This window comes from Podarcis liolepis (genome assembly GCF_965112155.1).
Source record: "Podarcis liolepis genome assembly, chromosome: 13".
NCBI lineage: Eukaryota > Metazoa > Chordata > Lepidosauria > Squamata > Lacertidae > Podarcis > Podarcis liolepis.
Window position 1 is genome coordinate 5822453 of NC_139573.1, and position 9055 is coordinate 5831507.

Consider the following 9055-nt stretch of genomic DNA (forward strand, 5'->3'; position numbering starts at 1 on the left):
AGTGGTAGCTTAAGAACTGACTCCTTTGGAAATGAAACTTTGTCCAGACCCATGAAAATATTGCTTAAACTTTTCCTGGCAGAACTTTATTCAAAATAATTAAAACACCCATACAATATATTGTGTTGACCAGCATAGGCTCAGCATCTTACAAAATACAGTGGTATCTTGGGTTAAGTACTTAATTCATTCCAGAGGTCTGTTCTTAACCTGAAACTGTTCTTAACTTGAAGCACCACTTTAGCTAATGGGGCCTCCTGCTACCACCGCGCCGCCAGAGCACAATTTCATCCTGAAGCAAAGTTCTTAACCCCAGGGACTATTTCTGGGTTAGCAGAGTCTGTAACCTGAAACGTATGTAACCTGAAGCGTATGTAACCCAAGGTACCGCTGTACGAAATAGTCAAAATAGACCTATAAGCAGAGTGCTCTCTCTCTCTCTCTCTCTCTCTCTCTCTCTCTCTCTCTCTCTCCTACTAGCTTTCCAACTCTTGCCAAACCATTATCACATGGATTGTTCTCTTGCGTTCAGAGAAAGACTCCATTTGCATCTTCACTCTATTGGGTTTGGAAGGCAAAGACTCAAAGGCAGCTCTGTTCAAAACGGCAGATTTGCAACTCAATACCTTCATCACATGATCAAAGGTTCACTCTCAGTACAGAGTAGAGAAACAAACAGCAGGTCATCATTAGCTAATTGCAGCTCAGAAAACTAATTACAGCTTTAGAAAACAGCATTGGGGGAAACTTCAGTGTTACCAATACACATTTAGCCATGTTCCATTTTAAACCTTCTTTAATACGTGTACCTTTTTCATTTCTGTGTGAATCAAACCATTACGCCTAACAGAAAAGGCCCGTTCTCGTGCTGACACCCTCCAGACCTCTTGTGGAGGAGGGACACAAAGAAGGGCCTTGGGTGATGATCGCAGGGTCTGGATCCCTTCATGTAGGGAGAGGCGGTCGTTGAGGATCTTATTCCTGCTCCCTGGTGCTGGAGTTCCCATTCTGCTGATCCTGGTCTCTTCTTTCCCCAAAAGGGGTGCCTAGTTGGCCACTGTCAGAAGAAGATGCTGGACTAGAAGCCACTTTGGCCAGATTACCAGGACTCTTCTAAGATTTTGTTGTTGTTGTTTAGTCATTTAGTCGTGTCCGACTCTTCGAGACCCCCATGAAGCAGAGCACGCCAGGCCCTCCTGTCTTCCACTGCCTCCCGCAGTTTGGTCAAACTCATGCTGGTAGCTTCGAGAACACTATCCACCCATCTCGTCCTCTGTCGTCCCCTTCTCCTTGTGCCCTCCATCTTTCCCAACATCAGGGTCTTTTCCAGGGAGTCTTCTCTTCTCATGAGGTGGCCAAAGTCTTGGAGCCTCAGCTTCAGGATCTGTCCTTCCAGTGAGCACTCAGGGCTGATTTCCTTCAGAATGGATAGATTTGATCTTCTTCTTGAGGCCCCTTTTTGAGTCGGCCACCTGTGATTGCTGCGTCCTTCCGCTTTCTCATTTCTAGCCTCGTTCTACCGCCTTCTCAAGCGTTTTGGTTACAAAGGAGGCTGGGCATAGGCGCTGCAAGGAGAGATGTGGTGAGCTGGTTGGAACATCGGTTGTTCCACCCAGCAGCTTTTGGTGTCCTCAAGGCCTATGAGCTGCACTGGGGGCGCAGGTGCAATGCTTTGTGGTGGCTGGGAGGAAAGGAGGCGATGACTGTTCAGTTCCTGCTCTTGTCTTTGCGTCTGACAGTCTGGTTGAGTCAGGGAGAGACAGCCCATCCTCTCTTTGAAAGCAGAGAGACAGTGGTGAAGCAGAGGACACAGCCATTGGCCTTCGAGGGACGCCGGCCGAGCATGAAATTTGCTGCTTTGATAACAGGTTTGGGGCCTCTCTCTTGTTATAGACAAAATAGGGGGGTTGGCTTTTGCTGCCCTACTTGCCAAGGTCGCCTAAGCCCATGATTGGTCATAGATGAATGGATGGAGGCAACACCTCGGTAACCAAAAACTCACTCCTTATCCTTCTGGTGGTTCCCTCCCTGTGAGAAGCCAAGTTACAGGGAACCAGGCAGAGGGCCTTCTCGGTGGTGGCACCCACCCTGTGGAACGCCCTCCCACCAGATGTCAAAGAGAAAAACAGCTACCAGACTTTTAGAACACATCTGAAGGTAGCCCTGTTTAGGGAAGCTGTTAATGTTTAATAGTGGGATGCGGGTGGCGCTGTGGATTAAACCACAGAGCCTAGGACTTGCTGATCAGAAGGTTGGCAGTTTGAATCTCCACAACGGGGTGACCTCCCGTTGCTCAGTCCCTGCTCCTGCCAACCTAGCAGTTCAAAAGCACGTCAGAGTGCAAGTAGATAAAGAGGTACCGCACCGGCGGGAAGGTAAACGGCGTTTCCGTGCGCTGCTCTGGTTCGCCAGAAGCAGCTTAGTGATGCTGGCCACATGACCCGGAAGCTGTACGCCGGCTCCCTCGGTCAATAAAGCGAGATGAGCACCGCAACCCCAGAGTCAGCCACGACTGGACATATTGGTCAGGGGTCCCTTTACCTTTACCTTATGTTTAATAGGTTATTGTATTTTAATATTTTGTTGGAAGCTGCCCAGAGTGGCTGGGGAAACCCAGCCAGATGCGCGGGGTATAAATAAATAATAATTATTATTATTATCATCATCTGCATCTTACAACTGACAGGCTTGGACTCAGCCACATTGGCAAAGGCCAAGAGCAAGGAGACCAAGCCTGAGAGGGCCACGGATTCCAGCCACCCTGAAGTAAGACGTCAAAAGCAAGGGGAAATCCACCCCTGGGTGCTCGTTCCTGTCAATCTGACACCGAGGAATCTGAGCTCTACCCACTTTTCTGATTTCCGGGTCAGCTGCCACAAGTCTGCCCTAACCACTAGGCAGTCTTGATATTCTTTTCCTTTGGCGATCACTCGTAGCTGAAAACATTGGCAGCATTGAGATAAATTCAACAGTGTAAATAGGTTTTGACAGATGCAATAACGGAATGCTGAATGGTTCAGTTTTTGTAAAATATGCCGGGATTTATGATATGCAAAATGAACCACAGAAAGTTCGCAGATGATACAAGGGTGGTTGGTTTAATCACGGCTGGAGAGGGGGAGGCGGCCTATAGGAAGGAAGTTGAGCAGTTGGGGGAGTGGTTCAGGAAAAACAACTTACTCCTTAACTTAAAGAAAACCAAAGAGATCATTGTGGACTTTAGGAAATGTAAATTGAATATTCAGCCACTTATTATTGAGGGGAAGTGCGTGGAACAGGTCTCGGTGTTTCGATTTCTGGGAATGGAGTTGAGAGACGACCTAACCTGGGGAGAAAACAGCAAAGACCTGGTGAAGAGAGCAAAGCAGAGGTTATATTTTCTGAGAATCCTCCGGAAAAACAATCTCTCAAAGGACCTGTTGATGGCATTTTACCATTGCACTTTGGAGAGTATATTAACTTATGGTCTATGTGTGTGGTTTGGGAGCTGCACGGTCAGGGAAAAAACAATACTGTCCAGGGTTGTAAAGACTGCAGAGAGAATAATTGGGTGCACTCTTCCCACCTTGGAACAAATCTATGCTGTCAGGTGCCATAAGAAAGCTGCAGAGATAGCGCAGGATAGTGCGCACCCCGGAAATGATCTCTTTCAGCTTCTGCCTTCTGGAAGAAGGGACAGGGATATAAAGACTAGGACTAGCTGCCTGAGAAACAGTTTCCATGCAAATGCAATTCTGGTTCTAAACGCAGCATAAGGAGTCTCTATAGTATATTGTATTTTAAAATGGGGTTTCAGAGTTTTTAGGGGGTTTTGAATGTTTTATGTAGTTCAATTTCATTGTTCTGCATGGGACAATGACAATAAAGATATCATATATGGAAAGGGAAGAAGGGAAGTCACTGGTATTTTAATGAGTATTTTCAATTGTAAAACAGAAAATTTAATAATGGTGTGATTGTGAGATAGAGGATGAGTTTATAGAAACTCACCCTCTATCTCACAAACCACACCATTTGTCATGACATCTTTCCTTTTTTTTAATGAATATTTATTAGCATTTCCAAAATAATACAAAGTACAAAAACAAAAACAAAACAAAAATGACAAAAATACAAAAATACAAAACTTAAAATGAATTAAAAAAAACCATAGAATTTCCATTACTTACTTTTCTATTAACTTATTTCTCAGACCTCCTCACATCTCCCCTCTCTGTATTCCAATTCAAATTATTAGCTCAGCAAGTCCTCACCTGATTTAATTCACCTTAGAAACCAATTTTACTTTATCTAATCTTAGCTCTCATCCAAACTTGTTCATCGATACTTATTCTTAAAACATTTTCTAAGGTCGACCATAATTCCCTTCCACGAATTTCCCAATTTTCATACAAATAATAATGCAAAAAAAAGAAAACAAATTATAATTATATACACTTTAAATTCCCAATTTCTATTCCACCCATACCCCCTTCCCGGTTTCAGTCCCCAACAAATGTCTATCAATCTCAATATACAGTCAGCCTGGAGATCTAACGTCCGAGGCTCTTAATTCTCTCTCACTTCCTCTCTGCCGGTTTTTTTGATAGTCCATAATGTTAAACACCAAATCTCAGAGAAGCTCCGGCCCAACACGATCCATATTTCTTCCGTCCAAAAGGTGAAGCCTAGGGGGTGTTCCAAATCTTGTTTCATATTCCTTTCAAGTCCGTTTATACCCATGGCTCCAACCTCCACCATCAAATTTGTAATCCTTAGGTCTTCAGATCTCCACACAAGGGGATCTCTCCATTTTTCACTCATGACATCTTTCCTTTGCTCTTCACTTCTAGCCTGTCTGCGGATCCTCCTTTGGAGATCAGTCCATGCAGGTAAAGTTGGTTTACATTTTTGTTTAATTGTTACTGATTTTAGAAAGCAGTTGCAAGGGATGGCCGGGGTGTCAATTTTGTATATGATTAAATTCACAGCTCAGGTTGTTGTAAACAAAAATTGCCCTTTCCCCTTATGGGGTATCCAAGAGCCCATATAGAGTCCTTACATAGGTTCCTTATCGGTAGGAGAGAATAACAGAGGCCAACCAGAGAATATTGAGAAGCAAAGCAGCTAGTAAGCCTGATCTTTATTGATCTGTTGCAACAGGGTGCTCCCCTCACCCACAGGAGGGAGGAGGGACCCAGAAAAATGGCGTGCAAGGCCTTATAAAGACTTTTGAAATTGCCACCCTGTAGATCAAGGCCACCCCCAGAAACATCATACATACATCACGGAAGGGGTGTAATCTAAGACCACCCCTCAGATACATCACACCTACATCACAGAAAAGGCAGTCTTAAGACAGAAATTTGAATGTTGTTTATCTCCTGTCTGGCAGGTTACTTGATTGGATTGCCTGGGGAGCATGGCCAGTCTTTTGTAGTGATAAATACTTAGGACTTCCGGGTTAGCGCGGACTTCCGGGTTAGCGCGATCAACTAATGGCGGATTCCCTCCGAGCTCCGGAGGGAATCGGCTTGACAGGGGGCTGGGTCTTGCCGTGCCGGCGACACGGGGACCCTAAAAAACCACGGGCACGGAGCCCATGGACATGGTGACTCGGCTGGCACCGTTAGCGCCCTCCCGACTCGTGAAGGAGCCTTTTTAAAGGCTACGGAACAGGTGCCGGGGAGAGGCGTGGTGCTGTGAGTCTTCTGCTTCCCCTGCCGAGCGTAGCCACATGCCATTTGTCGGAGAGTGCTGACTTCTTCCTGCTAAAATTTGGACTTAAAATCAAGAGCAACAACCCGTGAGTAACTTGGAAATTGGACTATAAATTATTCGGTTTTGGATTTGGCACGAGCGGGGGAGGTGGGGAAAAAAGGAAGTCCGTCTCCCCCCTATTGTAAACAGCTTAAAGCAAGGATCTGTCATCTAAGGTTGCGAGAAGAATTGTTGTGATTGGATAAAAAATAATTTCTTCGGATTTAAAGGACTAAGCTAGTGTGCTGGAGGAAAAGAGTTTATTTGTTTGGATCAAGTACCACCTTTCTCAAGCCCGGGAGTAACCCGTGAAAAGAGCCTGCTGAGGATTTACAGAAAACTTTTGACAGCTGTCAAACTAGCTGTCAAAGTTGGGAAAAACTGAAAGCTTAAATTTTAACCGGTTATATTGTTACAAAATATTGAAAGTAAAGAAAGATTGATACAAATAAATCTGACTTTTGGATCGGAAGGGAAAAGAACACAAAGTAACCAGAATCCCTCTAGAGGGGATTCTTGGACATTACAAGAATGGAACTAGGTCGGGAAATACGAGCTGACTTGCAAGAGCTTATTTTTCTCGTGGGAAAGCTGCGAGAGACGAGCGAGCGAGGCCACGTTTTGTCTACAAGCCCCACAAAACCGAAGTCTACAGAAAATACACCTATTGAGTTGGAAAGGGACTTGATGCTCAAAACACAGGCAGCTGGTCAAGAAAAGGAACCAAAAATTGAAGAGGAGGAAAAGACACCTGCTGAACAGAAGGAACAGAAAGAAGGGGTGGCTGAAACGCCACAAAAGATAAAAGAGAGCCGGAGACCTGCTAAGATGAACTCTAACTCGACCAAGGTGAAAGTTAGACCATTTGGGATTTACAAATTCAAGAAGCAGAGTTGGAGCTCCATCTTTAAACAAGTAGGCATGGCTGGAAGAAGCATGGTCAACACTGAGAAGGTACCTTTTCGACCCTGGATGTTTAGCATGAGAAACTTTCGAAGAAGCCGGCTGAAAGGGACTGAGAGAGATTTGAGAGCCTCAGACATAAGGTCACCAGGCTAAAAAGATGGACTAACTGGACTTTGGTTTGGGACTGAAACCGGGGAGAGAAGGGTGGGGGTTTGGAAGTCCAAAGGCGGCCTGATTCTCACTTTGCAGTGTAAAATTTATGTTTTTTATTATTATAAGAATGGGGAATCCGTGGATGGGAATTAAGGACAATCTTAGGAAAGGTATCTTTTTTCCTGTTTTTATATTTCTTGTTTTTTCTTTCATATATGATTAAGGTATATATTTTAAAAAATTGTTGAATAAACTAAACTAAGGATAAGGATAATAATGATAAGGCATAAACTTATTGCAGAATCATATTAACAAATTAGGGTTAAGTAAATTAACAATTTATGATTAGGACATTAAGGACAAAAACTTGTTTGAACAAACAACTGGAGTTGGAATACAATAAGGGGAGGCGTGGGGAAGTCATGAAAAGAAGTTATTGAAAATGAGATCTAAAAGGTGGAATCTTTTTTGTTGCTTTTTGTGTTTTCTTTTGTTTTCTGTTTTGTTTTCTGTAACCTTTTGAAACTTTAATAAAGATTATTTTTTTTAATAAAAAAAAAGATAAATACTTAGTTCATGGGCCAGGTCACAGGCTCACACCCTATTCAAACAGAGACATACCCTTAAGACAGGGAAAAGACAATGGGGAGGTTTCCCACTTGACCTTGCAGAGAAAACATTTGGTCAGTTTGGGAATCAAAATGGTTCCAGGTCGGTCTTTTGTTAATCCTATTGTTGATCATTTCCTCCTGCATCTTTTATGATAATCCAAATCTTTTACCTCTCCATTGTGTCCAAAATTTGCCATTAAACTAAAGTGTTATTCCAAGCCTACTAACGATTTTAACTGTTTACAATGGTTTTTAAGATAAATTATAATTTTTCCCCATTTCTTATTAAAATGTTGGTCTTCCTGATTTCTGATTGTTCCGGTCATTTTAGCCATTTCAGAGTAATCCATCAACTTGATCTGCCATTTTTCTCTGTTGGGGACTTTATCTTCTTTCCATCTCAGGGCCAATAACATCTGTGCTGTCATGGTCGCATACATAAATAGTATTTTCTGCTCCCTTCAGATTTTGGCACCTAGAATTCCTAAAAGGAAGGCTTCAGGGGGGGGGGGGTTTAAAGAAAAGGTTATTTTAAACATTTTTTTCAACTCATTGTATATCATTTCCCAAAATTCTTTTACTATCTTGCATTTCCACCACATATGATTAAAGGTGCCCTGAAAGAAGGATTTCAGACTGCCTGGAAGGTTTATAAGGTGAGCGGGCAGTGATAAGGAAAGGATCAGCGTTGATTTACTGAATGAAACTTCCTTCAGAGTAATCATAGTGTAGGAACTTGCATGTATGAATGTTCCTTGTTGAGTTATTAAATGTCAGGTGGCTCTAACTTAAGCCCATTAATTTCACTGAGTCTGCTGAGTAGGACTTACTGGCCAGCAACCTATTCTCAGGTCTCAAGGTACAGATTTTTTTGGGAGAGTGGCAGTGGTGTAATCTGGGTGAAGAGTCTTCCTTGCCAAATTTGCACATGGCACAACGGGTCAGTGCTTCTTCTTTCTTCTTCTTTGGCGATCCCTCGTAGCCAAGTAAGATTGTCTTCCATAAACACGGTTTTAACAATGAGTCCATAAGTGACTGTGGAGGCCAATTCTGGATCCACACGTCCTTCCACAGTGGGGACATTGGTTTCCGGGCGGGAGTTGATCACGGTGTGGATTTGCCAAGCGTGCCTTTCTCTTAGCACGTTTCTCCTTTGTGTCCTGAGTTCGAGTGTCTTCAAAGCCCAGGACACCTTTGATAAAGGCTGTTCTCCAACTGGAGCATTTGCAAGCCAGTGTTTCCCAGTTGTCATTGTTTATACTACAGTTTTTTAAATTTGCCTTGAGACAGTCTTCAAATCTCAGTCTTCAAATGTTGACCACCAGCATTACGCTTTCCATTTTTAAGTTGGGAATAGAGTAGTTGCTTTGGAAGATGATAATCAGGCATTCGCACAACATGACCAGTCCAACAAAATTTATGCTGAAGTATCATTGCTTCAACGCTGGTGATCTTTTCTTCTTCAAGTACATGGCCATTAGTTCGCCTGTGTTCCCAAGTGATGTGTACAATTTTTCAGAGACAAGATGGAATCTTTTGAGGAGTAGACAAAGTGGGTCAGTGCATCTAGCTATTATCCAGAAGGCTGGTGGTTCACGCCCACCCAGGGGCAGTTGTGGACAGGATTCCTGCATTGTATGGACTCT

The 9055-nt window shown here is 43.4% G+C and overlaps 1 protein-coding gene across 1 annotated transcript in view; it reads right to left on the minus strand.

Moving 5' to 3' along the window:
- Positions 1-8703, minus strand: part of KIF4A (kinesin family member 4A) — a 102561-nt gene extending 93858 nt beyond the window's left edge. Inside the window, exon 1 of the mRNA XM_083472498.1 lies at positions 8690-8703. The gene's annotated coding sequence lies outside the window, so the exon portion shown is untranslated. The remainder of the gene's footprint in view (positions 1-8689) is intronic.
- Between the last annotated feature and the right edge of the window lie 352 nt (positions 8704-9055).